This window comes from Dipodomys spectabilis, unplaced genomic scaffold (assembly GCF_019054845.1).
Source record: "Dipodomys spectabilis isolate Male_0828 unplaced genomic scaffold, ASM1905484v1 ptg000510l, whole genome shotgun sequence".
NCBI lineage: Eukaryota > Metazoa > Chordata > Mammalia > Rodentia > Heteromyidae > Dipodomys > Dipodomys spectabilis.
This window is the reverse complement of record NW_024871187.1, coordinates 132,442-144,751: the sequence shown is the minus strand read 5'-3', so window position 1 is coordinate 144,751 and position 12,310 is coordinate 132,442.

Here is a 12,310-nt window from a genome sequence, read left to right as displayed (position 1 = left end):
ATCTGAGTGTGATACCTGTTTTCCTTTTCTCTGAGAGTACTGGGTGTCAGACATGATGGAGAACACATCTACAAATCTAGATACTATGTGATGGGTTGTCATCAATATCATAAATGGAATATGTATCATCACAATCAATAAATAATCTCATATCTAAAATATACTTGGAACTCAAAAAATTAAATCCCCCACCAACAAATCCTCAAAGAAACAACTGCCCAATAAATAAGTGGGCTAAAGACTTAAAGAGAAATTTCTCTGAAGAGGAAAGAATCATGGCCAGTACACACATGAAGAAATGCTCAACCTCCCTAGCCATAAAAGAAATGCAAATCCAAACAACATTGAGATACCACCTCACCACAGTTAGAATGGCTGTAATCAAGAACTCTAATAACAACAGGTGCTGGAGGGGATGTGGACAGAAGGGAACCTTACTGCATTGTTGGTGGGAGTGTAAACTTGTTCAACCACTTTGGAAAGTAGTATGGAGGTTCCTCAAAAGACTCCACATAGAACTCCCCTATAACCAAGCAATCCCACTTTTGGGCATTTACCCAAATGTTTACAAACAAGACCACACTAAAAGGTACCAACACAACTATGTTTATTGCAGCACTATTTACTATAGCTAAGATATGGAACCAACCCAGATGCCCCTCAGTAAATGAATGGATCAACAAAATGTGGTATATATACACAATAGAATTCTATGCCTCCATCAGAAAGAATGACATTGTCCCATTTATTAGGAAATGGAAAGACTTGGAAAAAATTATATTAAGTGAAGTAAGCCAGGTCCAAAGAAATATAGGTCCCATTGTTTCCCTTATTTGCAATATCTAGTATATGTCTGAATCAAGCACAAAAGGTCAGGTAAGTTGATGATAGGGAAATGAACCCTAAGATATGTACTCAAATGTTTTCTTTTTCTTTCCTGAGATTGTTTCTAACACATGTATAAGATTATTTCTTTGTTGCTTTGTATGTCCCTTCCCCACAGTATAACCCCTGCTTTCACTGTATTTGATGTAGGTATAATTTCTGGAGGGGAAGGGGGAAAAAAATCGTTTAAATAGGGAAACAGGAGGCCCCATTGCAACAATGAGATGTACAAGTCGTTATGTCAAAAACGAACTTTACAACTTTGGTGGGGCAGGGGTGGGGGGGCGGAGAGGGCAGTATTGTGGGGGGGGGCTGAGAGGAGCATGGGAAGGGATGGGAAGGGGAAACAAAGGAGGAGGCAACAATGCTTGATAAGAAATGTACTCATTATCTTGACCATGTAATTGTAACCCCTCTGTACAGTATTTTCAAAATAAAAAAATGGAAAATAAAGGAATAAAACAAAAATACAATAGATAACCACAACAAACAGGATATGGACTGACCATCTATCCGTAAGTACAAATCCTACCTTTACAATGTATATAAATAGAATGTTTCCTGGGTGGGTACTTGAATTCAGGCCTAGGGACCAGGTCTTACTTTCTTGTCTTCAAGCATGGTGAGCTTCCCCTTCATCCACAGTGCTTCACAGTTACCCAGGCCTTAACTTCAAATTCAAAGCTAGGAGAAATGGTGTAAATTGCAAGCCAGAGAGCTATTTTTTTTTTTTTTTGCTTTTTTTGCTATACACTGTCTCGAACTCAAGTCATGGCAACCATGCCTCAGCTTTCATCACCATAGGCTGGGGTGCAGCCGCTGGAAACACAGCCTATCCTGAGATCCTAGAACTTCAGGCCTTGTGCCGGGAGAGGGGGGTGGGGGAATCACAGAAAAAAAGTGGTGGGATGGCGTTTTTACATTTTCTTCTTTTGCACCATGGCCATCTCGGTCTGAGTGATCCACCTCCAAAGGATACTTCACCTTGCATTGCTTAAGGCTTGCAGGCTACTGGGGAAGCCATAATCCCGAACAATGATTAGCCAGGCACCAGTGGCTTTTACCAGTCCTTCTTGATACTTAAAAGGCTGTGATAGGAGGATTATGGTCAAAGTCACGATAGGCAGGAAAGTCCTTGAGACCCCTGTCCAACCTCAATGCCATCAAAGCCAGAAGTAGAGCTGTTTGGCTCCAGTGGTAGAGGGCTAATCTTGAGCAAGAACAGCTCATGGACTGTGCCCAAATCCTGAGTTCAAGTTTCAGGATTGGCAACAAACAGACATACACAACAATCGGTGCAGCCATCTGGCTAAAGCAGGTCTCCCTCTTGTCCCCAACTGGATTGGACAGACTTTCCTGGTAAAGGGGCTGCTGTCATCTTGACTCTGTCCATTCTGTCTCCATCACAGGATTCCAGGCACACCCCCATTCTTTCATGGTTCTTTTTGACCAATGGGATACAAGAATAGTGGCCGCGCCCACATTCCATGCTTCCCAGTAGCACCTGGATTCCTTCTGTTGGTTGACACCACTACCAGCAGTTGAGGAAGGTAGAGGTGGCTGAGTGGTGAGCAAGAGACTCCAGGTGACTTTGAGGTAGAGTAGGAAATGATGTCCTAGTCGGCAAGTGGGAGAATAGAGGATTTCCTAGAGCCTGGAAGCGTGGCCAGCCTAACTTTCCCATCCCATTGCTCAGATGTCTGAAACAATAAGAATCAATGAGAGAACTCTGGGCAAAAAACTGCCACAAGAACACCAGCAGTATCCTCCCGACAGACCTGAAACATTCAAGAAAACAAAGAACAGGGAAAAGGGAGGGATCCCCAAGACAAACACTACTGGAGAGCCAGATTGAATGGAGAGTCCGGCCAAAGGTGATGCCAACCATGGGCCTCCCCTGACTTTGAACACAGTCACAGCCACCAGGGTCCAGAGTGTCAAGGGTCCCAATACCACCAAGGATCCACAGAGGTTCTACCCACATGTGGTACCCACCCTGGACCACAGAAAAGAAGAAACCAGTTACTATTTGCCAAGATCCAACCACTGAAGCAGGGAAAGACAGACCCACAGGGTCAATGGGAGTAAGAGAGGGAGAAGATAGCCCAGATACATGCAGAGCCAAAAATGGAGCTAGAGATCCACAAGGCACCCATATAGTGGTTGGTTTCAGCAGAAAGCGATTTACAATGTGCACTGGCCCAAGTGCAGCAGGCCACTGCAAGCTACAGAGTGGCGCATGGCAGAGCTGGAGATAGTGGTTTCTGTGGTCACTGCTGGAAAGGAGGAGACCAAAATGTTCTTCAAACAGCTGAATGATGTAACCCTTCAGCTCAAGGACAAGACCAGTAACTTTGATGACCTGGAGTAAATGAACACAGGGTTGCAGGAGATGGTGGAAGTGCTGTGGATACAGAGGAGCAACATGAAGAAGAGAATATGCAAGTTCCAACAAGTGCTGGAGGGGCGTGAGGTAGTGAAGAGACTACTGGACAATCTGAGGTGGCTGGTGACCACAGCGAATCTGTAGAATGACACCTTCATGGAGGACCTGAGCATTGAGAGGTCCACACAGAAGAAGGAGGCATGGTGGCTGACTCAATGGGTGAACCATCTGACAGAGGAGAAGGAATGAGGGGCAAGGCATGTGTTGGAGCTAGGGAATGAGCTGTGAGAACTGAGAAGGAAGCTGGTAAAGCCATGCCCACCACGGGACCATCTCAGGCCAAGCGGCAGCTGCAAGGACACGTCTACAGCAAGCAGATGGAGTTGAAAAACCTGGAGGAACAACTTCACATCCAGGTCCAGGAAAACCAGTCTCCGTCTTCAGAACATGGAGCAGCAGGAGCAACTGCAGAGACTGGAGGAGAAAGCCTAGGATCGGTAGGAGATCCCTGAGACCCCACGATGAGCATGTGTGTGGAATGAACAACCGGAGGAAAAGCTGGCCCTGCTGTGGGACGCTCCCCACAGCATGAGCAGTGAGAAGGAGGAGTTCACCAGCATCCTGGACTCACAGCAGCAGATGAAGAAATATCTGCGGGAACAGTTGGACTGCTCAGAGGAGAAGATAGAGATATGGATAGTGGTGGCTGAGAAATAGAGCCAAGCATCTCAGGACCAGCAGGAGCAGTCCCTGGGCCAGTGCAGGAGTTCAGAGCCTCCTGTGAATGGCACATTGTCTCCAATGAACGACTGTGCTATGAGAAGGAGGCCCTGCAGCAGCACTTAGAGAGGCAGACCCAGCTGCTGGAGCAGCTGAAGCAAGTGAAGAGCTCAACAAACTTGAGGGACCAGGTGGTGTCCCCAAAGTGGCCTGGAAGCCACCAGATCACAGGAGGAGTGTGTGCAGACAGCTGAGCTTCCTGGCTTTCCCTGGGAAAGGGGAAGACATGAACCCTTGAGAAGCAAAATGTAAGGATGTGACTCCCCCGCACCCCAGCCGATGTGACCATCACAGAGGGTGGAGATATCTCCCAGACCAAGAGTGACATGGCTCTGAGAGTGTTCTTGGAGGATGAGATTCACAGGGGGGAAACTCCTGCCGCGAGAATGGCGGGCCAGCTGCAGGCACCCTCTGGCCGGCCCAGCAGTTCAGTGCCAGACTGAGCTGGAGCCACAGGCCCTCTGCCCCATGAGCTTCCACCACAACATGCGTGAGGATGGGAAGCAGGACAGAGGGGCATCTGAGAAGAAAATTTGCTTCATCCATGACCTGCCTGATGAGGTGGACTTCCAGAGTCCAGCAGGTGAGCTCCACCATTGATGCAGCCAGCTGTTGGCACACATCCAAACTATCGAGGAGTCCCTCATGGTGTGTAAAGAGCAGTTGTTGGTCCTGAATGAGCTGTGTTGGGAGAAAGCCCAGTGCATGCACTGGCTGTCCCAGGAGAAGGTGGAGAAGAGGATAGTGCTGCGGGAGCTGCTGTCACTCCTAGCAAGGGAAGCACAGACAGCAGTCTCCAGATGCCAGCACAGGCTGAGACCCCCACCACCAACACTGCTTCAGACGCCTCAGGGCCTGTGGTGGATGAAATTAGGGAGGAGCAGAAAGGTTTTGAAGAATTGCAACTTGAAGACAGCATGGAAACTGCCAGAAGAGAGGTCAGGGTTCCCAACCCCATAGTGGACTCCCCCAAGGATCACGTCCTGCCCCAGATGCCCCACTTCCAGATCCGCCCACAGCTCCCAGGCTCAGGGAAGAGTGCTCCCTCACTTTCTCCTGTAGACTGATGTGGATGATGACTCTGTATGTGACATACTGACTCTCAAAAGCCTTGGCAGCCACCAGAAGTAGGTGGCCAGGTGGCTTTCTCTCAGGCCTCCATCAGCCAGGTGACAGGAAGGTTAAACTGGGGGTCAGGTAGGTCAGACGCTTCAGGGAGTTGGCCCAAACTCAAGGGATAGCTAATGGCCCATTGCTGGCCAGGAAAGAGGTCCATGTTATGCTTATCACAAAGAATAAATTGTTTTCAAAGCAAAATAAAAAGCCTCCAACAAAGATTTCTTCTTTCAATCCTGGGGTTTGAACTCAGGGCCTGGCCATTGTCCTGAGCTCTTTTTGATCAAGACTGGCACTCTACCAGTTGAGCCCCACCTCCCTTTCCAGCTTTTTCTGTGTGGAATAGAACCCAGGGCTTCAGGCATGTTAGGTGATCACTCTACCACTGAGCCACATTCTCAGCTAGGATGATTCTCCCCCCTCCCAAACCCATATGACCATTCCTCAGATAAACAGGAAATAGGTGGTGGTGTATGCATCAAACACCTAGGCCAGCAGCCACCAGGCTTAGTGGGGAAAAGATTGTAGTGTAGAAATCTCTGATTTTGCATGCACGTGGTGTGTGTGTGTGCATGTGTGCGTGCATGTGTGTGTGTGTGTGTGTGTGTGTGTGTGTGTGTGTGTGTGTGTGAACTCAGGGCCTAGGCTCTATCCCTGAGTTTTCTTTCTCAAGGCTAGTGCTTTGCAACTTGAGCCACAGCCCCACTTGTTTTTGGATGGTTAATTGTAGGTAAGAGTCTCAAGGACTTTCCTCTCCAGGGTGGCTTTGAATCATAATGGGGGCCCCAGGGAAGCAAGAGTAAACACAACTCCCAAGTACTATCCCTATGGTGGGCTACCCCTGCCCCCTGGTGGCTACACGCGGAACATGCGGCCCCATGCCATTATCCTCTAGAGTTCAATTTGGGGAAGTGACCAGAGCCAAGCTGACTTTTGCTCACCCTGATTGCTGATGCCAGAGCAGGTCTGTTCAACACGAGGCCAGGAGAGCTCCAGGAAGCCAAGCTTTCCAGGGACACAAGGAAGGGAGAGGTCAGCTCCAGGTTGACTAAGAGCCTTTGCCCACGGATACCCCAACTTGTCCTTACTTATCACCATAAGACCTGTGAAAGAAAAACCCAAAAAAACGAAATTGGATCTGTGCCTCCATGTGGTAGAGCTCTAGCATTGAACCAAAGAGCTCAGAGACAGGGCCCCCAACCTTTCAATTCAAGACCCCCAGCTGACCTTCCCCCATAAAACACAGCGTGTCTAAATGTGAACTAGTAGGATTTGTGCAGTGTTTCTGAAGAATGGTGATACTGAAGAAAGCACCCTAATTCTAATGACAGCTGAACTTATGACTTACAGCTATGTGCTGAGTCCTTCCCAGGGCGCTATTTGCTGGGTCCTTCCCTCATGGTGGTTTTGTGCTGAGTCCTCAAAAAGGTGCTGTTTGGTAAGTCATCCCAAAGGGTGCTATGTGCTGAGTCCCTGAGAAGAGTGGGCCGTCCTGGGTTTTTCAAAGGGTGCTGTATGCTGAGTCCATTACACAACATACTGTATGCTGAATCCTTCAAAATGTGTGGTGTGCTAATGCATCCCAAAGGGTCCTGCTATGTGCTGAGCCCTTGCGAAGAGAGGGATGAGGTATTTTTTGAGTGCCATGTGCCGAGTCCTTTACACAGGGTGCTCTGTACTTCCTTCAAATGGTGCTGTGTGCTGAGTGCTTCCACAGTGAGGTATGTGCTGAGTCCTTCAAAATTGTTCTGTGTGCTGAGTTTTTTGAAGGATGCTGTGCACTGGGTGTTTTACACAGTGTGCTTCAGCACAGGGTGTGATCAGTCCCTGGGAAAGAGTGCTATGTGCTGAGTTTTTCAAAGCATGCCATGCACTGAGTCCTTTAAACTGGGAGCTATGGACTCCCTCCTTCAAAGGGTACTGTGTGCTGAGTACTCTACCCAGCACACTACATGCTGAGTTAAAGGGAGCTGTGTGCTGAGTCATTTACACAGGGTGCTTTGTGCTGATTTTCGAAGAGTGTTGTGTGCTGAGTCATTCCAAAGGGTGCTATGTTCTGAGTCTTTGAGAGATGGTTATCCCCAACACACACACAAAAACACAAATATACATACACACACGAGTGTCACCATGCACCTGCTTGGTGTGTGGAGTGGAGGGGGATGGAGGATAGTCTCCTCCAGCTGTGGGGCTAAGAGGAGATTTGATCACCTGGGCCAGTACTGGGGGTGGGGTGTAGTGCTGAGCTGAGGTAAGGCTGCAATTGCCATGGTCTAGAAGCCTCAGGGCCCAGTCAGGGCTGCAATTGTGGCCAGGGGTGGGGGCGGGGCCCAGGGGAGGAGGGGTTGGGGCCCAGGAGCACACTATAGTGGCAGGAATGGCCCGGAGCCCAAGGGGGCAGGGTTGTGTATGCAGCAGGGGCGGGGTAGCCCAGGGGAGGAATGTGGGGCCAAGAGAGAGCTGGGAGAAGAGCAAGCACGAGCACTAGCACCCATGGAAACAGCTTCAGTGGCTGGAGGCTGCTCCAATCATAGTGTGGGTCCTGGCCGGGAGTGTAGAGCATGCAGAGCCTGCGTGGCAGGCACATCGCCACACGCAGCCCTTCGGAGGCGCCCAGCCATGGTGGCCCTGAGTCTGAGGTCCCGGTGCTGGGAGCACGGCAGAAGCAGTGGCTACTGAGGTGGCCGCGTCCAAAGGTTAGGAGTCCGCTGAGGCTGCGGTGGTGGTGGCTAAGGAGGAGCAGAGGCTGTGCGCAGCTCCACCACGCGCCCACACTGCTTTTCAAACATGGCGCTGCTGGCTCTGACCCGTGGAGCCACTAGCAGTCACCTGGCAGAGCTGTTGCGCACCTGGCCTGCTTGTGGCCCTGACTTGGTTCCCGCCCTTGGTCCTCAGACTCCCGGCGCGCACCCGGAGTTGCAGCCTACAGCTTCTCCCAGCAGTTCACGTGAGTTGCCGACCTGCGCTCCCGCACTCCATGACCCCCCCCCCTAAACCCCGTCCCCCAGTCTACCCTTCTTCCCCACCCTCGTGAACCCGGACCCTTGCCTCTTGCCTCCCCCTTCCTTCTTGCCTGCGCCTCCCCCCGTGCCCCACAGTCTGTCCTGGCTCTTTGACAAATGCACCCCAAGGGTGGGGGGTGGAGGTGGGTGTCCACCCGGGGATCCCACCCTCATCCCTAGTGGCCAGTGTTCCAGGAAAAGGGGAGCTGCAGGGATGAGGAAGTGGGGGCACCACAGAGCCCCTGGCCTGGAGCAGTGGGAGCCACACAGCTGTGCATCTGCACCCTTCCTCTCCCTGGTGGGAACCTGGTGGCTTTAGTCAGAGGTGGGGAGCTGCACCTCCTCACCTGCCTTCTTGGTTCTTTTCCCTTTTGCTGGGCAGGGGGAGTTGGATGCAGAAGATAGACCCCCTTGCTGTGTGAGCCCTTGTCTTCTGTGCTCAGTCACCCTTTCACCTGAGGACATTCCCAGAAGAGCCCACTAGAGAGGTGAGGGCACTGGGGTCAGATAGAAGGTGGGTATTTGGGAGAAAAACACACCCCGTCTGATAGACATACAACCGGCCTGTACCCCCAACCCCAGCTGTCAACAGTTCTGACTGTGTGATCACATTTCCCAGATCTGCCAGCTTCTGCTAGTGCTCCCAGTCCATCTGGTCTCCTTGTCCTCCCCAAGAATCTGCCAAGTCACCCAGAAGTATGTAGGCTGGAAGTAGGGAGTCCCTCCATGTATATAGCCTTTAGGACCTCATCAAAGTCCCCAACAACGCACCCACCCCAGGTCAGACACCTCTTTGGAGGCACCATGACTCCCTGCTTTGTTTTCTGTCCAAGCTCTGAGGAGCCACTTGTCTCGGGACTCCTTCACCCAGAGTACTAGCCTAGGGTTTTGGTGAATGGGGAGTCAAGGCTGGTTGTTCCCAAGGGGAAGGGTCTGGCCCTGGAGAAAGGGGGAGGCAGGGTGGTTCTGCATTATTACAGCATTGTTCCTCTTGGGTGGTTGCCCCTGGTTCTGACAAGGGAACCCCAGTGCTTGAGCTGGTACATTGCCTAGATGAGAAACCAACAAATTCAGGAGAGGCACTGCTTTGAGTCTGTGTGTTTAGGTGTGTATGAGAGAGAGAGAGAGAGATCATCTTTCTCATTGTACAGTCAGCATGTCTAAAAAGAGTACAAGCATTTTTTTGGGGGGGGGGTCCGGTTGTGGGGTCTGAACTCTGGGCCTGTGCACTGTCCCTCAGCTCTTCAGCTCAAGGCTAACACTCTAGCACTTGAGCCACAGCGCCACTTCTGACTTTTTTCTTTTTGCTTATGTGGTGCTGAGGAAGTGAACCCAGGGACTCGTGCATGCAAGGAAAGCACTCAACCACTGAGCCACCTTCCTAGCATGAGCAAAGGCATTTTATTTGTGTGCATGTGTGTATTTGTTGTTCTTTTTTCATTAATGCCCAGAACGAGCCCAGCCACAATTTTTGTTTTCTCTTTCACAGTGTCATGGCTCCTTTAGAGAAGGTTTCATTAGATCTTCCTTCCCGCCACTTTCTTCCCCTTTCCTGCAGCCCACAGTAACTGCTGGGCCTGCCTGGTTCTCTCCTAGGAAGCCTGTGTGCACCTCAAACCAGCGTGGATACCTGCCCTTCTGTCTTTAGCCAGAAGGCTCATGAGGCTACTGTGATCTCAGCTGCATTCTTCCAGCCAAACAGTCTGCTCTCATGTGTATAGTTGGAGCTAATTAAAAGTTGGGAATGTGTCTGCCAAACATAATTAGGGAACGACATAGGGGGTGTAGGGCAGGGGCTGTGAAGCTAGGAGGGTCTGGGAAGTGATGAACGGTGTGACATGGCAGATGGTTCACCACGACCAAGGATGAGAGGGGAATCTTACCCAGGCCATTGATGGTGTCCGTGGGCATCTTAGCAGGGGGCTCCAGGCCCCCAATGTTGCCATGGATTTCCTCCCAGGGCAGTGCATTGGTGGGCAGTCCTCCCTGGAGTCCTGCAGACTCCAATCTGTGTCCCTCCTGAGCTGTTTCCAGCTGGGCAATGGTAAGCAAGTGTGTTCCCCCTGCTGGAGCCTGCTTGGGATCAGGACATGGCAGTTAGCTAAGGCTCTCTGAATGCCATTTTCTGTAACCTGCTGTAGGCTGTCTGGAAGGAAAAAGGGACTACTGATTTTGGAACCATTTAGTTTGATTGGGACAAGTGAAATGCCACCTTTTCCAGGGTTTTTTCTTGAAGCTGGCAATTTCTACTTAAGCCTGGGATTCTATGTCAAATTAGATGGACCATTTCCGCCACCAAACAATGACTTTCAAAGCGGCACAATCAGAGTTCCCAAGACAGAAGATTTCCTGCTATGAACGTCGTGCCTTCACTGCCTTTCTCTGGCAGCTGCTGATTCTCCTCTAGCTCTCTCTAGGGTGACCACCACAGTTGAGGATGTCTTGGGGAGCAGAGATTGTGACCCCATCATCTGCAGCCTGTCAGCTGTGAGCAGAGACAATTCCCAGCACCTGCACTGGAATCTGGGAGATTCAGAGACCTGGGATGCCTCAAGTATCCTTTCTCTGCAACATGAAACTTGAGGGCCGGATATAATCGACCATCTTGTCTGCACCAGGGAGTGGAGAGGAGGCCCCTTGAGCCTGGCGTTCACCTCAAAGCAACCTAGTTCACACCTGAGTGGGGAATGGAGTGCCACAGAACTGGTCAGTGGCTGGACAGAGATCTTCGAGAAGATAGGCATCCCAGAGGCCCCGGAATCCAGTGAAGACATCATGGCTCACTTCTGTGGAACCAAAACAGTTAAGTGCGGTGGTACCAGGAGGGTGGGAAGAGGGAGGAGGGACTACAGTTGGAGAGCTACATCAGGCATTGCACCCACCCAGGATGCTTACCTGAATTAGATGGGACTTTTCTGTAGTATTGTCATAGACAGATGCTCTTTTATTTATCCAAAAAACCATTAAAGTGTGTGCCAAGCCCGAGGGGAGGGGGGGTCATGCACGATGAAAGGTTCCCATGCTGGTTCCACAGCACATAAAGAAATCTTGGTTTGAGCTGGTAACATTGCTTCACTCCTGTCATCCTAGCTACTTAGGAGGCTGAGATGGGAGGATTGCAGCTTAAGGCCCATGCAGCAAAGCCTTTAAGACTCTTATCTACAACTAACTACCAAAAAGAAAATGCCAGAAGTGGATGAGTGGCTCAAGCCATAGACTGTTGGCCTTGAGTAAAAAGGCTCAGGGACAGCACCCAGTCTCTGATTTTAAGGCCCAGGAGTGACACAAAGAGAAGAAAGAGAAAGAGAGGAGGGAAGGATAGAGGGAGAAAAGGAGGAAAGGAAGGAAGAAGAGATCATGCAGGCCTTGGTTTGGAGTTCCTGGATCAAGGGAGCCAACCATTCACAATTCCTGTGGGGACAGTTTCAGAGCCTAAAGCCAGTATGTAGGAGCAAGCCACTGTCCGCTCGGCAACTTCATGACATCCAGGATCTGAGTGGTTTGCTTACTGCAGTGGGAAACAGCCTGGGGTAGACCGTAGGGTTCAGGGTGTGTCACCGAGTTTCAATCTCCCCTAACTCACCGAGTTTATTTTCTGGTCAGATAAGAAGAAAGTGTCCAAAGGCTAAGGAGGATAGGGAGAGGGAGTGTCCAGAGGCGGATGCCTGGGGTTAAGCAGGAAGATGAAGAGGGAGGATGATCCCAGATCAGGTGTGTCAGGTCATTGAAGCCATGACCTCACCTGACAACCTAGACCATCAGTGATAGAGCCTTCAACCCAGCCACATGCCTATTAAAAGTCCTGGCACTCTGGGTTCACCCTTGACAACCTGGCTGTCGTCCACTGCAGGATGCCTGTACAGTACATCCTTAGGTACTGGGAATTTTGCTGGCTCAATCTGAAGATTACACCCCCAGTGTTCATTCCTCAACCAGAGACAGAGGAAACCAGGCCACTGGCACAGGACAGCCAGGGAATGAGGGGAAGAGTCAGACTCATGTTGCTCTGAGACTTCCTCTAGGGGACTTTAGGGTCCCGTGACTGCCATTCTCAGAGGTAGAGGTGGGTCTCCTTGCTGGCTCAGCCTTTAGTCTAGATGGCAGATGTGGGAGGGGCTGACTGAAGGTCGAGGATAGTGGA